This window comes from Cannabis sativa, chromosome 2 (genome assembly GCF_029168945.1).
Source record: "Cannabis sativa cultivar Pink pepper isolate KNU-18-1 chromosome 2, ASM2916894v1, whole genome shotgun sequence".
NCBI lineage: Eukaryota > Viridiplantae > Streptophyta > Magnoliopsida > Rosales > Cannabaceae > Cannabis > Cannabis sativa.
The window spans coordinates 50,177,000-50,201,091 of NC_083602.1; the positions used below are offsets into that span (position 1 = coordinate 50,177,000).

Sequence of the window (24,092 nt, forward strand, 5' to 3'; positions counted from 1 at the left end):
AGGAAAATTACACACTTTTACTTCTGACTTTTCATTCAGAAAAACCTGAGCCTTTCTCTCTCTATTCTTGGCCGACCTCTCTCTCTCTCTCTCTTCTTCCTTAAGATTTCGAAACACTTAGTGATTAGAGCAGTGCCCACACACAGCAAGTGATACCTCAATCATAGTGAGGAAGATCGTGAAGAAAGACTTTCAGCAAGAAGGAGTTTCAGCACCAAAGTTTCAGAGAAAGAGATCAAGGTTCAGATGTTGATAATACTTTGCGACAGAAAGGATACAAGGCTTAGAGATCTGAACGGAAGGAGTCATTTAATTCCGCTGCACCCAATGTAAGGTTTCCTAAACTTTATATGTGTTTATTTCATCGTTTTAGAAAGTTCATATTTAGGGTGTTAATCAACATACTTGTGAGTAGATCTAAGATCCTGGTAAAATAATTTCCAACACCATGCCCAAACACTGAATTGGACAAAGTAGTCTGTCTAATCCAATCCAGTTCTGCGTACTACTAATATATTCTAACCTCCTCCAATTAATTAATCTTTTCTAGCATCTTTCTTTCTCTATCTTTCACACATTGATCACCACTTCCTCAAAATGCTCCCCTTTCAGTTCGGACATCCACATTCTCCCTCTCGATAACCTTTTCCACACTAAACCTCAAACCATCATTACCACAAAGCAGAGCCATGACATTGAGGGAAACGAAGCTGACATTACTGATTTTAAAAGTGCCACAACCTGTCGAATCCAGACCCAAAAACCTCTTGCAACCCAATTAATAGATTTTTGATTAAGCTTGCCGCAGCGCCTGAGATCCCGGTTGCCAAGAACGATGTGAAGAGGAAGATTCAAAAAAGGACCCAACAGCTAGTCAAACTGGTGGAGCACTAACTACCATTTTTGGCCTATTCAATTCCCAACCTATGGCTGAAACATCTCCCAAAACCACCAGCATATTGGGCGCCAAACTTTGATAAGAATTCTATACTAAGTAACAAATAAAATACTAAAAAATAAGATAAGAAGAAGATGAAAAAAAGTGACTTTACCTTGAAAAAATTGGATATGTAATAATGTAATATTCTGAAAACCTAATTATGAATATTTAAGATTTATTATATATTATGGGTTAATTAAGTAGTAATGAGTAGGATTATGATCTTGCTAACTTAATTCAGCATAAATTATAAAATTTGCTATAAGTGAATAAATGAGCGTAATTAATTAATTACGGAGATTTAAATGAAATATGTAGATATAATGTAAGTTATTTGTGAAATAAAAATATTTTTAGGTTCGGGGACCCTGAAGACCCAATAAGTGGATAAATAAGCATAATTTGTTAATTACGGAGATTTATTTAAAATACGTGGATATAATATGAGTTATCTGTGAAATAAAAATATCTTTAAGTTCGGCGACCCTAGAGACCCGATTTGAGGCTAAACATGTCATAACGGTTTTAGTTAGAAATATTGATGGAATTATTGAAATTAGTTTATTTTAGAAATATCAGAGTATTTTGGGGTACTCGAAGTTGACCAAATACCCTAGAATTAAAGATTTCTTAGTGGCTAAAAAATAATAAGATAACTACTTAATAATAAAGTTTTTATTAATATTAATATTATATTATTAACATGTTATTATTATTGTTATAATATAATTATAATACTTATTTTATTATAAAAACTTATCATTATACAATAAGCTTATATATATGTTTTAAGTTTATAAACTTAACATTACAAAATGAAACCCTCATTCCATCGTACGAACAAAACTCACTTTCTTCTTTATCCATTTTCTTTTATTTTTAACTCAAAACTTAGCAATCTAAGCTTCGGTAGTAGCAGGATAACAAATTCTTGAAGAAAGAAAGTGTAAGGTATGGTTTAATTTCGTTTTAAGCTAAAAACGATTGGTTTTATATAGTGGCTTTATGAATTAGAGTGGTTATGGAGATTCTAACTTCGTAGAATTGTTCTTTGGTAGCTATGTGACTAGTTTCGATGTTTACTTTTTGAATTTTATGTGATTTTGAGTTATAAATAGAGTTTGAAACTTTTTAAAGCTTAGTCCAAACATTAATGACATTTTTCATTTAAGCACTCAATTTTAAATTCTGTTACGCAAGGATGGTAGTATTTATGGTATATAATGTCCTGTGAAGTTTGGAATGATTTGGATAGGTTTCAAGAGTGTTTCAATGAGTGTAAAATTTGGCATTTTTGTGTTCTACCATTTTTGAAAATTCCTAGGTGTTATCTTATTTTTTGCACTATGACGTGGCAGCACATACTGGTGACACGTGGCTCTTATTTCCTACATTTGGTTGAAGAGATATTCCGAACAAAGCTTAGCATACATCTGCACGGAAAGAGTCTGCCTGACCGAGCAGGGTAAGGGTAGATGATCCGAACAACGTATCAAGACTTAGCAGTTCAAAGACTTGCATCGTGGAGCACAAAAGCAATCCCTACAATCCAGGGATCGTATCAAAGGGATATGGAAAGCTGTCTGAATCCCTCAATTTATGTATTCTAAATATGTAATTTATGTTCTTACCAATTATAGATATTGTAAGTAAAAGGGAAACCTTCCCTCATGCATTTAGTCTTATATATAGTAATCCATCCTCATTGGAATAGGGGTTGACAGAATTACTTTAGAGAGATCTAAGAGTAACCACTCAGAGATTTCATTGTGAGAGCTTCAAGAGAGGAAACACTGTATTCTTTGTTCTTCAGTTAATACAATTCAAGGGGAGTAGGCTATTACCGAACTAAAGGGGTCGAACCTCTTTAAAATCTTGTGTTCTTTACTGTTTATTTGTTCTTACCTTATCTTAATTACATTTTTTATCGCTTATTAATTGACTCATTGTCATTGGCTAAAAGCAAGGTCAACATTAGGTGATCAAAAATCGTATTTTTGTTATAACTTTTCACTCGGTGTTTGTTTTGGATGTTCTATATACCGTTTCAAAGCTTGCAACGAGCGCTACCATATGGTATATATTTTAGAGCCAAAATATAAGTTTTATTTTAGTGTTTCTACTATGGGGTTTGGTAGGAAACCCTAGGTTATCCTTTGTAACTATTAAGCAATATATTAAACTGTTGTTGTGACATAGGGTCGAGATCATCGGAAGTATTTCTCCACTTGGATTGGTCGACATGCATGAATCTAGATTATAGGTAAGAAAAGTATAATGTACCACATGGCATGACAGGTTTTGTAATCATTGACTTGCCTGATTAGGCAATGTGATATATAAGTAAACCTGATTAGGTAATATGGTGCCAAGTTATGGCATATGCTTAGCTAGCCTGATATGGCAATGCGGTATACGAATGTTAGATTATGACATGAGCTTACTTGATTAGGCAATACAATATACGTATATATATGATGAATGTCAGGCCATGGCATAATCTTGCTTGAGTAGGTAATGTGATATATGAATATTGACATTTAGGTTGTACCTGTGGGGCAACCGTTATAAAGTCACGACTATGAATCAAAATCGCTGTTTGCAAGGTCCTAAAATTATCGATTGTTTGATTAGACAATGATAATGTGATGATCTATGAACATAATGTACAAGTTCACCTGATTAGGTGATGCAATATTCTTGGCAACATACTGGGTATAGGTACGGGAGTAAGTGACATATGAGTACCAAACATAGGTACGGGATCCTCTGATTAGGAGATGCGATATATTGGTGCCAGGTTGTAGCATGGGCCTACCTAATTAGGTGGTGCAGTCATATTATATATAATATTACATTATGACACGGGCTTGCCTGATTAAGCAATACAAATATATATGAGCATATCTAATTCTGTGATGATTATATTACCTACTGTTAAATTTTATGGTGTAATTATTTTATGATAATGAAATGTATGATTACTTATTGAATTTATCCTTTCTAATCACTTTTCTTGCTGAGTTTATGTTACTCACGGTGCTCGTGGTACAAAAAGGACAAGGAAAAGTTAGAGCACGATGAGATGACAGTCTTCTCCAACAATGTAAATATTGACCTCATCAGCCTGTGTGCCGGGACGCCATGAGTTGTTTTGGGCTGGCTGTATTTGATGTGTATTTTGATTTTGTGTTTTTCATTATTATTGTACATAGTCTTTTGTAAACTTTTTATAATAATAGGGATCCCCAGGATACCTTTTTTACCACCGTTATGATGTCCGTTTTTAGTGTTTTATTTTAGTCAAGTTTTAATATTATCACGATTTTTAACAATTAATTAATCTATTAGTATTAAACTAGTTTATAAAATCACACACGCAGCGTTCCTATGTGTTGACTTCGCTTTTAGCCAACGACAATGAGTCTTTTTTATAAGCGATAAACGATATGTCGTAATGAGAATATATAATAAAGCAATAATATGACACAAAAATTTTATAGAGGTTCAGCCCCGAGAAGTTTGGTAATAGTCTAATCCTTGTATTTGTATTGACTTAAGAACAAGGAAGGAGTTTCCTTTTCTTAAAGCTCTTACAATAGTATCTCTGAATATATAATTCTTAGATAATAATATAGCCTTAGCTTACTGCGTATCGGCTTATAATTTCTCGGTCCTTTGCCCAGTGAACATTCCTCACTATTTATAAGACTGGAAACTTGAGGAGGAAGAGTTTCCTCTCTCGTTACAATGCGCATAAACAGAAAGATCGTGTGATCAATGCTGAATGCAAGGATCGTGGGATTGAGGCTGAATACACCGATAGTGGGATCGTGTGTGTGCCACATCCACGTAAGTTGATCCCTGAGTTGTAGGGATTGAGCTGGTGACTCATGATGCGTTAAGCTGAATTCGCTAAGTGTTGATCATTCTGCACGGCTCGTTGAATATTCCATTCTAGTTGTGCCAGCGAGGCATCCTGCTCGGCATATCGTTCCGAGCAGATGCTCCAAGTGGAGTCCACGTGTCACCATTCTCGTGATGCCACGTCAGAGTGCCAAATTTGGGATAACATTTGCCCCCAAGTCTGTACGGGACCTCCGAGGTGGCGTGTAGACTTATTCCGAGCTGGCTCTACCTTTGGATGGGGACACGTGTCGAGCATGACCGTTCGCGACTCGATGTGAAGCTGACTGGGCGTCCCTTCTCTGCTAATTAATGCTCTGACAATTAATATTTTGAAAATTCGAATTTCTCTCTCCACGGTTGACGGTTGCACTCGATTACTTTAGATTTTCCATATTCGCTTTTGAGGCGGGAAGTCGAGGCGTCTAAGGTTCCTTTGTATGCAGTTAACCTTTTTGCCTATAAATACTCAAAGTACTGGCGCATTACTCATTTTATCACCCTTCATTGTTAAGTAAACTTCAAAGCGAAAAGATAGAGTTTTTTGGCTTTAAAGTTGTCGAAGTGCCTACAGACGATTGCTGGCTTGCTTGAACTCGGACATTCGAATCTTTGAGTAAGTTTCTGATTTCCTTTATTCTTTCCTTTGCATGTTTGTGCTTTGAATGTAACTATGCTGTAGAAAGAATGCTTAGGAAACCCTAGGGTTAGAAACTTCTGCGACTCTTCTTTTCCACGTCCTTATGTTAACTTTCTGCAGTAGAGCTTATTTTGAACTGCATTGTGTTTGTCTTCCATCTTACTTATTCCAAGTTTCATGAACTTTTTTGCCCTAACTCAAGAAAACTTTATGACTTCTTGAGTTTCGAATTTTCTTCGAACATAGTCGTTCTTTAATCTGCTGAGTATTCCTGGTCGGCATATTTGCTCGGCATATCCCGTACAGACTTGGGGAGCAAATGTTATCCCAAATTTGGAACTCTGACGTGGCATCACGAGAATGGTGACACGTGGACTCCACTTGGAGCATCTGCTCGAAACGATATGCCGAGCAAGATGCCTCGCTGGCACATCTAGAATGGAATATTCAACGAGCCGTGCAGAATGATCAACACTTAGCGAATTCAGCTTAACGCATCATGAGTCACCAGCTCAATCCCTACAACTCAGGGATCAACTTACATGGATGTGGCACACACATGATCCCACTATCGGTGTATTCAACCTCAATCCCACGATCCTTGCATTCAGCATTGATCACACGATCTTTCTGTTTATGCGCATTGTAACGAGAGAGGAAACTCTTCCTTTTCAAGTTTCCAGCCCTATAAATAGTGAGGAATGTTCACTGGGCAAAGGACCGAGAAATTATAAGCCGATACGCAGTAAGCTAAGGCTATATTATTATCTAAGAATTATATATTCAGAGATACTATTGTAAGAGCTATAAGAAAAGGAAACTCCTTCCTTGTTCTTAAGTCAATACAAATAACGAGGATTAGGCTATTACCGAACTGCTCGGGGCTAAACCTCTATAAAATTTATGTGTCTTATTATTGCTTTATTATATATTCTCATTACGACATATCGTTTATCGCTTATCAAAAAGACTCATTGTCGTTGGCTAAAAGCGAAGTCAACACTATGCATAGGGCATTACAATTAATTTGAGAAAAGTTAATTGACGAAAGTAGAGTCGGAGCCCATAGGGAATAGATTAGCTACCATCATGACGTTGAGGCCATCGGGGTAATTTTCTTGGGTGAATCTGAATTCGAATTTAGATTTGTGAGTGAGAACAGTCTTGCATGATGGAGTTGAGATCGATTATTTGTGAATAATAAGAGCTAAGACTAGGGTTAACGAAAGCAATGGCCTCCATCACACCACTTCCATTAATGCTTGGAATTTTCAAGGTATAATGAGAAGAGAAGTTATATATGTATGGCTTTAGAAGATAAAGCAGGATTTTACCATGTTATTAACAATGGCAGAGACAATTGACTTATCTCCCTATGCCTTCGTAAAATTTAGAACTTTGAGATTTGACAGTGGACGACAATTGACTTTTTGAAATCTTTCTTTCCTTGGTATGGATTTGGTTTCCTAAATTCTACAATCTAAAAGATTTCTGATCTGGAGATGTGTTCTAATTTTGGAAGATGAAGATGAAAAAGGGAGAAAATGAGAAAAATAGATTAATGATGACAAAAACTTAGTTTTTATTACTTTTTTTTTTCAAATATAAACTTAATTTATTTAATAATTAATAGAAGTTTTAACTTTTTTTTTATTTTTTATTTTGGTGTCATATTTTTCTTAAAAAAATAGAAAATCTAATATACTACATACAATTACATGATAAAGAATGTTGACTCTAAAAAATTATATTAATGAGTGGTTAAAAAAGTGTATGTACATCATAGAATTATTCTATATTTATATAAATGGTGAAGTATATTATTTTATAATTTCATTTTGTAAAAATTATATTTTATATAATTTTTTTAATAAAATAACCATTATATTCTTTTTTTTTAAGGATAAAATAACCACTATATGGAATCTAAATAAGGAGTCAATTATTTTTGTGTCAAAAATGTCAAGACTATTATTTTATAAAAAAAAATAATATCAAAACAAAACAAAAAATAATATCTAGAAAAGCTTGTATTTTTTCTAGATTTACCTCTATTCCTCACTGACTTAATATAAATCCTAGAAACTTCCCTGATTTGACGCTAAAGGTGCATTTTTTTGGGATTGAGCTTCATCCCATACTTTCTTACCACCTTAAAATACTATTTTATATGCTCTAAATGACCCTTGCTTATCTTGGATTCGACTAACATATCATCCACATAGACTTTCATATTCCTTCCCAGCAGGTTTTTGAACATCCGGTTTACCATACGCTGATATGTGGCTCCTACATTCTTTAATCCAAATGGCATGACTAGGTAGTAGTATACCCCATTGTCGGTTCTGAAGCTAGCACATTCTTGGTCTGCCACATGCATTTTGATCTGGTTATACCCAGAGTATGAGCCCATAAAAGATAACAGCTTGAAACAGGAGGTGGCATCCACCATTTGGGCAATCTTCTTCTATAAGAGTACTCTTGTTCCTATGGGAAAGGTAAGACTCCCCATAACTTTGTGTTCGGACACCCCCCAAAGCACGTTCAGGTATTGCACCTTCGTGGTAGCAAACTGCTCCACGAGTTATTATGCAATTTTGGGACGTCCGACTTTGGTGGACTTTGGAGCTATTGCCTCCATCAAGCACCTATGCCTTAAGTTTCCCACACAAGCAAAAGGAGTGGGAACTATCGGTAGGAATTAAGTGTTGGAAATTATTTTACCAGGATCTTAGATCTACTCACAAGTATGTTTATTAACATCCTAAATATGAACTTTCTAAAACGATGAAATAAACACATATAAAGTTTAAGAAACCTTACATTGGGTGCAGCGGAATATAATGACTCCTTCCGTTCAGATATCTAGCCCTTGATTCCTTTCTGTAGCAGAGCATTATCAATATCTGAACCTGGATCTCTTTCTCTGAATCTTTGATGCTGAAGCTCCTTTGCTGATGATCTTTCTTCACGATCTTCCTCACTATGATTGAGGTATCACTTGATGTGTGTGGGCACTACTCATACACTAAGGATTTCGAAATTATCAAGGAAGAAGAGAGAGAGAGTGGTCAGCTAAAGATAGGGAGAGAGAAGGCTCAGTTTTTCTGAATAGAAAAAGTCAGAAGAATAGTGTAATTTTCCTGAAGCCTTCACTATCTATTTATAGCATTCCTACTAGGGTTAGATTTGAATTATATGGCATTAAAATAATGAAAAAATCAGTTTAAATTTCCTACAAAAGTGGCTGGCCCTAAACTTAGTGGATTGGGCCTTGCTTTTTGCAATTTTGCAATTTTAACACCTTTTGTATCTGATTTTCTCAAAAATGCCAATTTCCTAATTCAACCATTTAAATGCCAATTCTAACTATTTAATAACTATAAATAATTATTAAATAATATTGTCATTTATCATATTCATTAATTGAACCATACAAAGTATCATAATTAACAAATATGCCCCTATAAACTCTTTCTTTACAATTTCGCCCTTACTTAGTGAAAAATTCACAAATAGACATAGTCTAATTTGAGAATTATAATTGATTAATCAAAACCAATTACATGAGTCTTACAAGCAATATTATCTCAACTAGTGGGGGGACCATGGGTCTATATAACCGAGCTTCCAATAAGTAGATCAAGAATTTAACACTAAAATTCACTAACTTATTAATTCTTCGTTGAATCCACGCATAGAACTTAGAATTGCACTCTCAGTATATAGAATGCTCTATATGTTCCACCATATAGACACATCATTAGTTATCCATTGTTATAATCCTAATGTGATCAATGATCCTCTATATGAATGATCTACATTGTAAAGGGATTAAATTACCGTTACACCCTACAATGTATTTATTCCTTAAAACACTTGACCCCGTATAAATGATATTTCAACTAATGTGAAATGAGTACTCCACCATTTATGTTCGTTTGGTCAAGCTCGAAGGAGATCATCCTTTGCTTACTATTCGCCAGATAGAAGCTATAGATTCCATGTTTATGATAGCGCTCCCACTCAATTGCACTACCGTGTTCCCAAAAAGTACGTATCACCCTGACCTAAAAGTAGGCTTAACTAACAAATCAAAGAACACGAATAGCCTTTCAAGATTGAGCCTAATCATATCAGGATTAAGATCATTTGATCTAGGATCAACTTAGGCGATATTGACTTGAATAGATATTACGGTAAGTTTAATAAATCTAAGTCAAAGTTCAATATCTGGTCCCTTCCGATGCATACTCCATGCATCCAACCCGAGCTTTACTTTAACCAATGCTCGGAAAGAACATAGTATTTCTCCAAATACAAGTAAACTCTTGTTGTAGATTATCATATCAGCAAAACCCTATGTCTGATAAATCTAGGAAACTTTATTCACATAGTCATGTTTACTTTCCAATGTGTTGACGACACAATAAACAGGATCAAGTATGTGAAAAGGGTTTCAGATGAATTTATCCATTATGTACATATAATCATGAAATAAATCATGTGAACCATGCAACATTAAATGTTATTTCTGATCTATATTAATAAGTAAATCTGATTATATTGAAATGAGTTTTATTTAGGGCATAAAACCCAACAAACTCCCACTTGCACTAATATAAAACAAAAAGTGCGTTTCAAATAATCTCAACACCTTGATATACAAATCAAGTGTAGTAGTAGTAAACTCCTCGTAATAGGATCTGAAAGGTTGAATTAACCACAACCTTTTCTCCACCATTACTCTTCCTTTAATCACAAAATCATTGATAATGTGAAATTCCTCTCTATATGTTTACTCTCTTGGGATACTGGATTCTATACCTTTGGCAACTACTTTTGGTTAATCAGGAAATTAACACTAGTAGTTTAAGGCAATTTGGAATGGTGCCAAAGATGTATAGAACTTTCCTTAGATCGAATAAGTAACTTTCCCTGCAGCTTTAACATTCGGTCCCTTTCGGTAGACCTAAAGACTTCGTATAGGTTTTTACACTTCTCCAAAATCACTATTCCACCCCCGCAGTAACCACCATCTTATCGTAAAGATTTACTAGCACATAGGCAATTTTCGAAATCGATATGGTGTAGTCTAAGAGTTTTAAACACACCCTTATAGACTAACATATAGTTCCTCTTCTTTATCTTAAGATTTACTTGATTGTCTTCCAATGTTCTTCTCCTGGATTAATCTGATACCTATTCATTACTCCCACTCAACAGCAGGTGTCTGGTCTAAGGCATACAAAAGCATATCTAAGACCTCTCACTGTTGATATAAGAAATTTTTCCATGGCTTTATCTTTTCTGGAATAGTTGAGACTTTCCCTTAGATAAATAAAATCTATGCCTAAGAAGTTGTGAAGCTTCTATAGATTGCCATTAGAAAGAAAATGCTTCAGCATCTTACTAAAGTAAGTTGCTTGCATTAGAGTAAGTAATTACCAGGTATACCACAAGCCATAGGTTTAGATAAACTCAAACCTATAATACTAGGAACAGGAAGTTTTGTTAAGTCCATTGAATGGACTTATAAACGAAAATTTCCTTTTATGTCCTTGTAATAGAAAACTTTAGGTTACTCCATGTGAATGGATTAAACCATAGTTCTATTGGCTTTCTTCTTAGTTTCTTATCTTGACAATCCATTACTTGTTTAAACTCACAATGGATTTTAATCACTAGTGTCTCCCAAGTCATAAGAAGGTGAGTTCCTAGAAACTCTCCCACTACGACAAGGTACCGTGAATTATGTCTAAGAAAACTAAATGGTATTGATCTCTTCGGTTGTGACAAGACAACAGAGGCAGTGGGATCATCATATGTCATATAAGATGATAGAACACTTTTGGAATCAAGAATTAAGTATCTCCTTTATTTGCTACTTGTTTTTCCGGACTTAGTCATTTTCTTAGAAAAGTAGTATTTGTTTGAACAAACACTTTCTTATCTATTGACAATGGGATGGTCCACCCCTAATCACTTAGAATAGCTAACAAACCATGGTTAACAGTTCTAGCCTTTCTTAAGATTTGATTAGGTTATCCATGAATCTAGTAATGATTTACATTAAGTATACAACCATTACATCATTCTGAAATTGTATTACCATAGAAGGAATTAGGCAACGACTAGTAACTAATCATCAACATGCAACTCGAAATTTCTGGGGAGGTAAGTTTGGATATAATTCAAATATCAATTTAATGATCTTTGAACTGCATATCTACTAACTATTTCTCCACCCCTATCAGTTCGCAAGATCTTTAACCACTTACCTTAATGGTGTTTAACCATTGCTAGAAATTAATGAAATTTTTCAAACATTTCAAATTTCTTTGCATAAGGTATAATCTAGAATTATCGTTTTAAGAATACAACGAAAAACTCATATCCACCTCTGAATGTACATTCATCTGCGAATGAGATGAACTACTTTCAGTGGATATAGGCATATTAACTCTTTGCAGAGATTGATCTTGTCAAATCCACTATGAACAAGATACAAATGCCATAGATTAAGAAAATGTGGTAGTGTCTATGATGACATAGGTTTAGTTACATCAAAGAGTTCTTAGAATACTTCAAGTGGATCCTGGTCACGAATCACCTAACTCACATTCCATACAAGCTTTAATCCATTAATAAAAGATGGATATTAAACACTTGAGAAAGTGTAATCGTATTGTATTCGGAATTAGAAATTTAAGAAAATTTCTATTTGGAATCTAAAATTAAAGTCAAAGACTTAAATTCAACCAAATTTAATGAGTAATTCTTTCTTGGACCACCACTACTAATACAAACTCTAAGTCAGATTTGCCCATACAAGTAGGAGATTTCTAAGATTGAGGATTTATATCAATTGGGAATAGAATTTCGGGGTTATAATCATATGCGTCATTTAATTTCTTAAGAGAAAATATAATGACATGAAATGATTCATAGACCATTCATCCAATGATATGTTATTGAGCTAATTCGAAATGAATAAGCTAAGAGGAATTAGGATAATTTCGTTTAAAATAAGAATCCAACGATGCTTCGATTAGCGAAAGTCAAAGTAATCTTATTTATATAATCTTCTTGTTTCATATCGTAAAAATACTAGTCTAAGGTGTCATCAATTGATGAACAGCTAGATGTCGCATGTACAATATTTATCTTTCGAAATCTAACACTATTATGTATGTCTAATGGTGAAAATCCACTAGGGATTTATCTCATTAGATAAACAAGCCAAGTTAGACCAACAATGAAGATTCGAAATTAAACTACAACTTAATAACGTAAAATAACATGGTTCAATATAAATTCATACACAATTCGTAAATTATAAACATATAGCAAGTAGGAATGACTAGTGAAAATACTAAAACATACAATCCTAAATAATTTCCAAGGTTTTCAACAAACCGATACAAAGGTCCCTAGGCGAGAGTCAAAGCATCATTTATTGAATAGAGTTGTCAGCTCATCTAAAATAGAAACCATTCTAGCAACCTTTTATTCGATCAAAATAAGAATCCAACGTTGTCCCGTAGGCGAGAGTCAAGGTTATTCTCATTTCATGAGCCTCTACCATTGTTTCATGTTTCATAAGTTTATCTCTAAGTAGTCACCGTAGGGAGAGTCTAATAGAGACGAAAACTTACAAAACACTTATCAAATGAAATCTTACGGTGTTAAATGCGTTCAACGAATAACCATCCATAGGGGGACGAAGTCTAGCGTCTCGAGGTTATATTGAAAACATTTAACTTTTGTAAGACCAACAATGGAGATCGAATATCTTAATAATAATCAAGCTCATTATTTAAAGTGAGTTGTATTTTCTTTGATTCTCCTTATTTATTCTATTTATTTTAAATATATATTTATTTAATTAAAATTTCCAATTTAGAATGAAAAATTCTAAATATAAATTTTAATTTAATATTTATAAATTTTACTTAGATGGATATGAAAATAACATGAATTATTTCCATCTTAGTAATAATTTCCAATAAATATTTAGAAAAATATTCAATTTAAGTTGTTACAAAATTAATTTAAATTAATTTACAACTCAAATTTAATTTTCTATAAATATATATTGCATTTCGAAAAATTAAAGTATATAAGAATACAATTTTCGAAAAATGCATATTAAAATAAAAAATAAATCCTGGAAAAATTATTCTAATTTAATGTTGGCCCAAAATTAATTAATAAAATTAATTTACAACAAAAAATATAATTTTCCTATTTAATTAAATATATAAGAAAAATTTAAATATTTAAGTATGATGATGAAAATCAACTTAAATATTAATTTTCTATTTAATTAAATACACTAGAAAAATACTTCAAGCAAAAATATCATCTATCTAGATTTTTCTTTGACTAATTAATTCAATTTCTAATAATATACTTTAATTTAATTTATTTTAAATTAATCAATAAATGAAAAAATCATTGATTTAAGTTGATCCAAGAATTAATTAAAATAAATAATTAATTGACAACTTAATCTATTTTTCAAGATAAAATTCGAAATTCTAGCATTTAAGAAATGCAATTTCGAAAATTGATTAATAAAATAAAAAAAATATATTTTGAAAATTATTTAAATTTAGTTGAAAAAATAAATTTCAACTAAAAATAATTTTCTATTTAATTAAATGTCATGAAAAAAGAAATATTTAAGTATGATGATTAAATCAACTTAGATATTTTATTTTCAAATTAATTAAATGTATTAAATTCAAGAAATAAATAATTAAGTGTAGAGAAGGCTTAATTATTAATCTCTAGTTTAATACTAGGAAAAATATTCTTAAAATAAATTGTACCAAAATTAATTATATAAATAATTAATTTCACAATTTATAATATTTTCCTATTTAATATTAGAAATAATAAGTAGTCTAGAAATAACTATCTAGAAAATATCTTATTTGACTAAGTATCTTTTCCACAAAATTTGAAAAATATCTAATTTAAGTTGTAATAGAAAAATCTAGAACTTAAATATTTTCAAATTTAAATTTAATTAAATATCAAAAATTAAGTTGTAACCACTTAATTTGAAAAATATTCCATTTTAAGTTAATATTTGAAAAGATATTAACTTAAAAATATCTAAAGAATCTTAATAACCAATGCCTAAAATTCCTCAACTTAATTTTGAAATTTGAAATTCAAAAGATATTCAGATTTAAGTTGGTTAGTTGTAGATAACTAAATATCAACTTAAATAAGAATATTTAATGAAAAATTTAAATTAAGTTCCAGAAAGAATCTAGATGGTTATAATTCTATATTTAATTAAATACAAGAAAATACATATAGTTTAGCTTAGAATAAAAAATTCCTTAAACTATATTTTTCTTAAATTAATTTCAAAATAAATGAAATTAATTATGTTGCTAATCAATTTTATTAGGTTAAACTAGTTTAATTAACCTAGTACAGTCATTCAAATCAGGCAAATGGGCCTTCACAATTGGGGTGGTTTGTGTGAGGGGGTGCTGGGTTCAGTATGTCGTACCCACTTCTATGGCTCCCAACTCTCACACAAGGCCCAAAAGAGAGGAATTTAACCTTAATAAGAACAACTGTTATTAATTGAATAAGCCCAAAACTAAATGGGCCTAAATAAAATCTATCAATGACTATGACATTTTATTTAGCAACATTAACCTATATGCATCTATAATAAAATTAAACACATAGGCTCACACAGGCACACTTTGGATGGGTCCTATCATGTTGCTAGGTCATACACAGATGAAAGAAGATTGTAAATATACCGTTACAAATTATTATTCTTGACTATGGAGCCATCGTATCATTAGATCTGGCAAAAAGTAACCATGGCTATTTGCAATCAAGTAATAATAGGTTTTAAAAACTTACACATAAGCTAAAACACATACTCCTGCAACAAGGTTAGTTGGATAGTTGGATGTAGGATTTATTTAATTTTAAATTAAATATTTAATTTCGAAAATAATTAATTAAATAAAAAATAATTTTTCGAAAAATTTAAAAAAAAAAAATTTGAAAAATTCGAAATTTTTTTTAAAAAATTAAAATTTAAAATTAAACCTACAATTTTTGAAAAATTAGGTTTCAACCAACCTAAATATCATTTCAAAAAAAATTTGCTAACTACTTTTAAATTTTAAATGTTATTTTATAAATAAAAATTAAATAAAAAATTAGAAAAGATAAATAAATATCTTTTTCAAATTTTAAATTTAATTTAAATAAATAAAATAACAAAATTTAAAAAATTAGCAAAATATCTTATATCATTTAAAAATTACATAATTATAAATATCTTATTTTAAATTTAAATATGGTCAAAATATCTAAAAAGATTTAATTAAAAAATCTTAAAAGATAAGATATTTTTAAATATCTTAAAAGATATTATAAATATCTTAAAATATCTGACCTTAAATTTAAAAAAAAATATAATCAAATTTAAAAATAAGATAGATTTTTAAGCAAAAAGATAAATACTAATTCTATTCAAATTCAAATTACACTAATATCTTGAATTAAATTAAAAAATTTAAATTAATTCAAAATGATAATTAGAATTGAATTAGGAATAGTAATAGTATATATACAAAACCATACAAAAAATTGGAAGTTAATTCCATGAAAAAGTATGAAAAATTGAAGAAAATTGAAAAATTCGAAACTGTACGGACAGTTCTGCGATCGCGTGAAACTATCAAGACAAAATTTCCGATTTTGTCAAATCTTCAAAAAATCATAACTAATTCAAATAAAATCCAAATTGAGTTCTGTAAAAGGCTAACTTGCTTAATTTTTTCCATACTATCCAATAAAAATAATGCCAGAACCGAAATAACAATTATTTTTCACGAAAATTTCACAATCATCAATCAATCATCAAATAACACTCAATACAACATGATACCATCCAAAGAACATACAAACAATCGTTTTAAAGTCCAAATTACATGTAAGTAAATCAATTACCATGGCTCTGATACCAGTTGTTGGAAATTATTTTACCAGGATCTTAGATCTACTCACAAGTATGTTTATTAACATCCTAAATATGAACTTTCTAAAACGATGAAATAAACACATATAAAGTTTAAGAAACCTTACATTGGGTGCAGCGAATATAATGACTCCTTCCGTTCAGTATATCTAGCCCTTGATTCCTTTCGTAGCAGAGCATTATCAATATCCGAACTCGGATCTCTTTCTCTCGAATCTTTGATGCTGAAGCTCCTTTGCTGATGATCTTTCTTCACGATCTTCCTCACTATGATTGAGGTATCACTTGATGTGTGTGGGCACTACTCATACACTAAGGATTTCGAAATTATCAAGGAAGAAGAGAGAGAGAGTGGTCGCCTAAAGATAGGGAGAGAGAAGGCTCAGCTTTTCCGAATAGAAAAGTCGAAGAAAAGTGTAATTTTCCTGAAGCCTTCACTATCTATTTATAGCATTCCTACTAGGGTTAGATTTGAATTATATGGCATTAAAATAATGAAAAAATCAGTTTAAATTTCCTACAAAAGTGGCTGGCCCTAAACTTAGTGGATTGGGCCTTGCTTTTTGCAATTTTGCAATTTTAACACCTTTTGTATCTGATTTTCTCAAAAATGCCAATTTCCTAATTCAACCATTTAAATGCCAATTCTAACTATTTAATAACTATAAATAATTATTAAATAATATTGTCATTTATCATATTCATTAATTGAACCATACAAAGTATCATAATTAACAAATATGCCCCTATAAACTCTTTCTTTACAATTTCGCCCTTACTTAGTGAAAAATTCACAAATAGACATAGTCTAATTTGAGAATTATAATTGATTAATCAAAACCAATTACATGAGTCTTACAAGCAATATTATCTCAACTAGTGGGGGGACCATGGGTCTATATAACCGAGCTTCCAATAAGTAGATCAAGAATTTAACACTAAAATTCACTAACTTATTAATTCTTCGTTGAATCCACGCATAGAACTTAGAATTGCACTCTCGCATATAGAATGCTCTATATGTTCCACCATATAGACACATCATTAGTTATCCATTGTTATAATCCTAATGTGATCAATGATCCTCTATATGAATGATCTACACTGTAAAGGGATTAAATTACCGTTACACCCTACAATGTATTTATTCCTTAAAACACTTGACCCCGTATAAATGATATTTCAGCTAATGTGAAATGAGTACTCCACCATTTATGTTCGTTTGGTCAAGCTCGAAGGAGATCATCCTTTGCTTACTATTCGCCGTATGAAGCTATAGATTCCATGTTTATGATAGCGCTCCCACTCAATTGCACTACCGTGTTCCCAAAAAGTACGTATCACCCTGACCTAAAAGTAGGCTTAACTAACAAATCAAAGAACACGAATAGCCTTTCAAGATTGAGCCTAATCATATCAGGATTAAGATCATTTGATCTAGGATCAACTTAGGCGATATTGACTTGAATAGATATTACGGTAAGTTTAATAAATCTAAGTCAAAGTTCAATATCGGTCCCTTCCGATGCATACTCCATGCATCCAACCTGAGCTTTACTTTAACCAATGCTCTGGAAAGAACATAGTATTTCTCCAAATACAAGTAAACTCTTGTTGTAGATTATCATATCAGTAAAACCCTATGTCTGATAAATCTAGGAAACTTTATTCACATAGTCATGTTTACTTTCCAATGTGTTGACGACACAATAAACAGGATCAAGTATGTGAAAAGGGTTTCAGATGAATTTATCCATTATGTACATATAATCATGAAATAAATCATGTGAACCATGCAACATTAAATGTTATTTCTGATCTATATTAATAAGTAAATCTGATTATATTGAAATGAGTTTTATTTAGGGCATAAAACCCAACATTAAGGAGAAGTAAAAAAATGTTATAGTGTGGTTGTGCAACAAGCCATTTCATGGTCAAGGGGACCAACAATGTACTCTTGCCCGAGAGTCAAGATGAATTAGATCCTCGCATTGGCTCCGAAACTGTATTAGAGCATATGGAAGAGATCAAGTTAGTAGGAATTTGTGATCAAGATCCAACTAAAGTTATCCGCTTAGGAAAAGGCTTAGGCCCTGATGAAAGGAGCAAAATCATAACCACCATCAAAGAGTCAGCAGATGTCTTTACATGGTGCCATGGAGATATGACTAGAATAAGCCCGCATGTCATCACTCATGTTTTGAACGTTAACAAAGGTATGCCTCCGGTTTAACAAAAGAGGCATCCTTTGGATTCGGTGAAGTCAGATGCCTTGGAAAAGGAGGTGGATAAAATGCTATCGAACACATTTATGTGTGATTGTGTTATTCCGTAAAGGTGATGGGTTGGTCCATAAGTTGTGGTCTTTGTGCCAAGAGCTGATTAACTTCCCATATTTCTCCATCATGGTCTAAGTCTTTGGCGTAGCGCTTCAACTCATTCCTCGTGGTTCCTTCGATGTGTGGCCCTCCTAAGATCATGGCCATCCTTCCATTTGGTCTTGGGGGTTGTCTGGGTGTCAGATGATGTGGGGGAGGATATGGTCAAAAATGGGTCCACTCTAATTGTATCCAAAGATGACTCTAGGTTACTTGGGATCCTAATAATCTCATCTACCCTATTAATATACGTCTTCATGGGGTACTTAAGAGTATCTAGACTTAGAAAATAATTGTCAAACCCCCCTTAGTCCCTCTGGGATATTTGATAGAGATTGGGGGTACAAAACACACAGAAGGGATTACTACCTCTTCTGGAGGTGCTAGCTCGAGGAGCATCTTCATCTGGGTATTCAGTGGCAAACCTCTCTACAATCTTCTATTTCTCTGTCATAGGGTTGGGATGGTGGTGTGCCCAATCCCCCACTAAGCGTTCATCCTTCTTAACAACTTTTATTATTATCGCAACAATACTAAGGGCAATCTGTTCCTTGGCCTCTTTAGAAGCTTGGCTCTAGCCCCTACCACTTACTTACATTGTCAATGCTCTAGAACCCAACAATTAGCCCGTGTTCACGAAGTAGTTTCGTGGTGACCCCACGCTTTCAACTTTCAGCTCCTCGTCAGAGAAAAAGCTGTACTGGGCCACTTTCTTCTTTAATTCTTCATTCTCTAGAGTTTGGGGAATAGTTCTGCCAGAAATAAAACAAAGAAACTTTGGTCAGTGGCCAAATCGAATAGATTGCAAAAGGAGGAAGAAAAGGGAAAAGAGCGCATACTCAGGATTTTGAAATCCAAAGGAAGATTTGGCCCCCACCTCACCGAGAAACTGTGGAGAAGAACTAGTATTCTCAGAGGTCTAGAGAATGCAACGTATGAGTGGTAAGATAATGTACATCTGCGTACTTCTCCAGCTTTTAAAATCCTACCTTTCTTGCTGTTTGTACACATGGGTTTGGGTTTTACACCGTAAAAATATAATATCTCCTCTGGATTGGAAACTTCAAACTTCCAGATCTTGTAAAAAAACATGCCCTCTAGATAAAAGCTTGTAGGTCAAAGGAATTAGTTAGAACAAAGCTATTCCAACTTTAGCGTAGATATTTGTGTAGTATGATCTAAGAGGCAGGTATGCGCTGCTCACGATATTGGCCTAACTCCAAGCGTTGAACTTGTCGGTGCTCTAGGAGGCCGACTCTTCCGCCACTAACAAGCTATGCCACATTAGTCCAGGAATGTTACGGACTCCCAACTCAGTGGCATACAATTCCATCCTCCAATAGGACTTGAAACTATTGGCCTTCTGATCCATTTCCTAGATGGAGTCATTGTAAATAACAGGTGCGGAGGGTGAAGCTTTGGCTTTCCCCCTTTGCTTTGTTTTTTCTGCCTCCCCAATTGGGATGGCCTTGGGAACTAGGTCCTATTGAATCTCTTCCGCAGATGCTGCAGTCTGTGCATCCTTAACATCCACCGCCTTGAGACTGAACTCGTCATTCAAATCAGTCACTAGAAAAGGAAAAGAAAGGAAAAACGAAACAATTAAATACCCAATATCCTAAGGACCGTTGGGTATTGGGGAAGGCCTCCCCTAAAATTTCTTGGAGAGGTCACCACCAGACCCATCACACACAAAGCTCCTGCAGATTGAGAAATTCCCCAAAAATTAAGTCCATTCAGAGTCTTGACAACTCTAAATGAGTAAATAGAATTAAAACTAGCCCAGAATCCACTAAATATCTACCCTACCTAGTTTGGATTCTAACACCTATTTTCGAGAAACATGCAAATACGTTTATGACTCGACATTTGCAACCCTAATTGTTTCACTACTACACAACATCTTAAAATTTTTCTCTAAGCAGTCACATGCAAGTGTTTACAGAACAAAGCTTAAAAAATGCAATTTTTTTCCTAGCATAAAATCAAAAAAATATCAACAAGTTTTGAAACACTGACTTGTAACGTGATTCGAAGGGAAAATATAGTTGTTGGGAGTGATTCAAGAACTGTGCGTCCAGTTGATGATTCTGTCAAAGCTTGATTTTATGATGAATTCTTCATCTAAGTGGGGGTAGGCTGTATTAAAAGCGAGGGAGCAAAGCGTACGGGAAAAACTGTGTTCTGACTTGCGGCAAACAATTTGTGAGAATGTAGGAGGTCTCATACATTCACAAGTGGAAGTTTGGGGAAGAAAGTTGAGGTTTTTAGGTTTGGGTTTTAGAAAGAAATGGCTCTGGTTTAAATTTCTTGAGAATGAGGGGAATTTGGAAGTTTGATCTGGTAAAGAGAAGAAAATGACTTGCCTTGGGCTTATTTATAGTCAAGGCGAGTCCATGTTATTTGATTTGAACGATCTAGATCATCCCCTTAGAAACATAAGTTGATCTGATGGCTCGGGAGTTGAAAAGGTAGCATTCAATTTCCCTCGTCAAAATTAAGGCCTTTATTTTTCATCATCACCTACCTCGGGCCCAATGTGCATTACAAGATTTTCATGTTAATAATCCTGCTGTCAGTTGGGTTTCTCAGGAAAAACAAGCCTTTTGTAGGCGTGTGTTGACTACAAGCTCATTAAAGACACGATACACGTGCAATACCAGTTGCACCCTACACAAGACTTTTTGACCCTTCAATTGTTGAAGGCCAAATGGGAAGGATGATTTAGTATTCTTGAAAGTCACCCACGTGTCACGGATACACTTTGATGATCTAGAAGAAGGTTGCAAGCTTCTGCAACTTAAGAGGTCCCAAAAGCTTGGAGGGTAAATGTTATTCGTGTTTCAGGATGAGGAACACGTGGCATAAAATGAGAAGCACAACCTTAAATAGTCCCTAATTAAGTCCCCATAATTAGGTAAGGTCACAAAGAAGCTATACGAGTCTGAAAGAAGACTAAGCTGGAGAGCTACTCAGAGATTTGACCCACAACATACCTACATCCGAGACCCGAAGGCCCTATTGTCTCTTCGAAACCTAGAAAAGACTAAGCTAATTATTTGTCTAAGAGACACCTAGAGGGCACTCAAAGAGTTTAACACGGACACCAATCGTTCGGAGAAATCTGAACGTCTATCAAGAAGAGAGACCCAATCGCTCCAGCAACGGTTATACCTTTTCTAACACAAGATTAGATCTTGTCTCATGTGTCAGACTATGGTAGTGCGCACACCCCACCTCTGAATATACCTTTTTGCTTGACAGTTTGTCTAGGTGTCTCCTTTTCAAGGTGAACCTTTAGGCGACACGTGTCCAATACCAACAATGGTCCCCAATATCCAACTACCTCTCCATACGAGCAAGAACCTTTTGGGGGCCTAACAATTAATTCTTTACATGTATTTTACCCCAATAGTGAGCTTTTTGTAAAAATCCTAAGAGGGTCATGGGTATGTCCATACTCGCAATTTAGCCTATAAATACCCCTTGATTTTCATACAAAGAGGGGATCAGAAAAAAGAGGGTTGAAGCTTTGCCAAAATTATTCTAAGCTTTCTTCTTCTTCAAGATTAACCAAGAGAGCAGATTTAGAGTTTTCTTGTAACAACACTATAAAATATATACAAGCCTCATAAGGATAATAAAATGACTCGTGGACTAGGGCTCATTAATGTCTGAACTACGTAAAACTCTCCGTCTATTTTACATACTGCATTTATTATTTCTTAAGCACTATTTTAATTAGTTTTCAAAAATCTCGATAAACAGATAGATATGAGACGGTGATATGATACTCTAAAATCTCTCTAAATAGTACTATTTGTTCTCTCCTAAAATATCTATAAAGATTTGTATGTACTATACTGTTATGTTCATTCTCTCTCTGTAAAGACCGCTTAGTTTTAATTTGGAGATTAGCAGATAATTAAGGCTTGATTATGAAAATTATTTATTAGTATTGAATTAATTATTTAGTTGAATTCAGAATGCATTTTATATGCCTTTTATAGAAATTTCATAATTTTGCATGTTTTGTGTCCGACAACATTGGAACGTGGTGTATGGCTATTAGAATCACATCCTAGTATTTTTAGTATAGCGGGACAATAAAGTTAGACATTAGGAATGACGGGATTGGTCGGGATTTAAGAATTTCCCAAAATACCTCGTAGTGATCTTTTATGCCTTTTAGTGACCATTTTGGCCCATTAGCTCTTTGTCTTTTATGAGTTTTATTAGACTTATTTAAATCAGATTTTTAGTTATGTATAAGCTGATATTACCCTTGATTAACTAAGGTATTATTTCATTTTTATAAAATAAGGAAAAGTGAGTTGAAAAACTAGAAACTCTCTCTCTTTCACCCTCTCTCTTTCTCGAAAATCCTAGGGCAGCTAGGGTTGGTGTTCTTCATCTTTTTTCCTTTGATTCTCAACTGGTTGTAGTAGTCTCAAGCAAAGGTATAATCTCTTTAACTCCTATTCTTGTTTTCTTGAATTTTAAGAAAATGGTATTTTGCTTGAATTAGAGTTTTGTGTTCTGTAGTGGCTTGTTTGGGTTAGTTTTCTGGAGTTTAAATATGTTTAGAAATGTTGTTTGGGGCATGGATTAAGGGCTGTTAGTGAATTTAACCAAGCTTTGAGTTTTAGAACTCAAACTTGGACCTTTAATGGTGAAATTCAAATCTGAGCTTTGATTGTTGTTTTGCTGCTTGGAATATGTTTATTGGGGTATAATATGCAGGTCTGGAAAGTTTGGTTGGGTTTGGAAACGATTTGCTTAGGGTATGAATTTTTGTTGGTTTTTTGGGTAAAATCTGTTACTTGGATTTTGCAGCAGGGGGGAAACTCGTTTTTTAGCTTGTCGTTTTGCGTCTGTTTCAGGTTTCTGGTTGGTTGGTGTCCTGCTAGTTTGAGATATTGCCATATTAAGTTGCTGTAGATAAGGTTTTGGTTTAAAACCTAGGTCCCGATTGTGATTTAGCGTTTCACTTATCCTCGTGGTTATCGATGTGATTTAGGAGCCTGTAATTCGCCGAGCAGTTGTTCCACTCGGGTGGGCCGACACACTTGAATTCGGAATTAAGGTAAGAGTAGTATAATGTCATGCATATGTGATTACATGTTTAGCGTACATGTTAGTTTCCATCAGAATAACATATCAGGGTATCGGTGAGGTTTACATAGAGTTGCA

The 24,092-nt window shown here is 33.5% G+C and overlaps 1 pseudogene; it reads right to left on the bottom strand.

Moving 5' to 3' along the window:
• Positions 1 to 497: 497 nt before the first annotated feature.
• LOC133034341 (uncharacterized) lies at positions 498 to 7,938 on the bottom strand (annotated as a pseudogene).
• Positions 7,939 to 24,092: the final 16,154 nt, after the last annotated feature.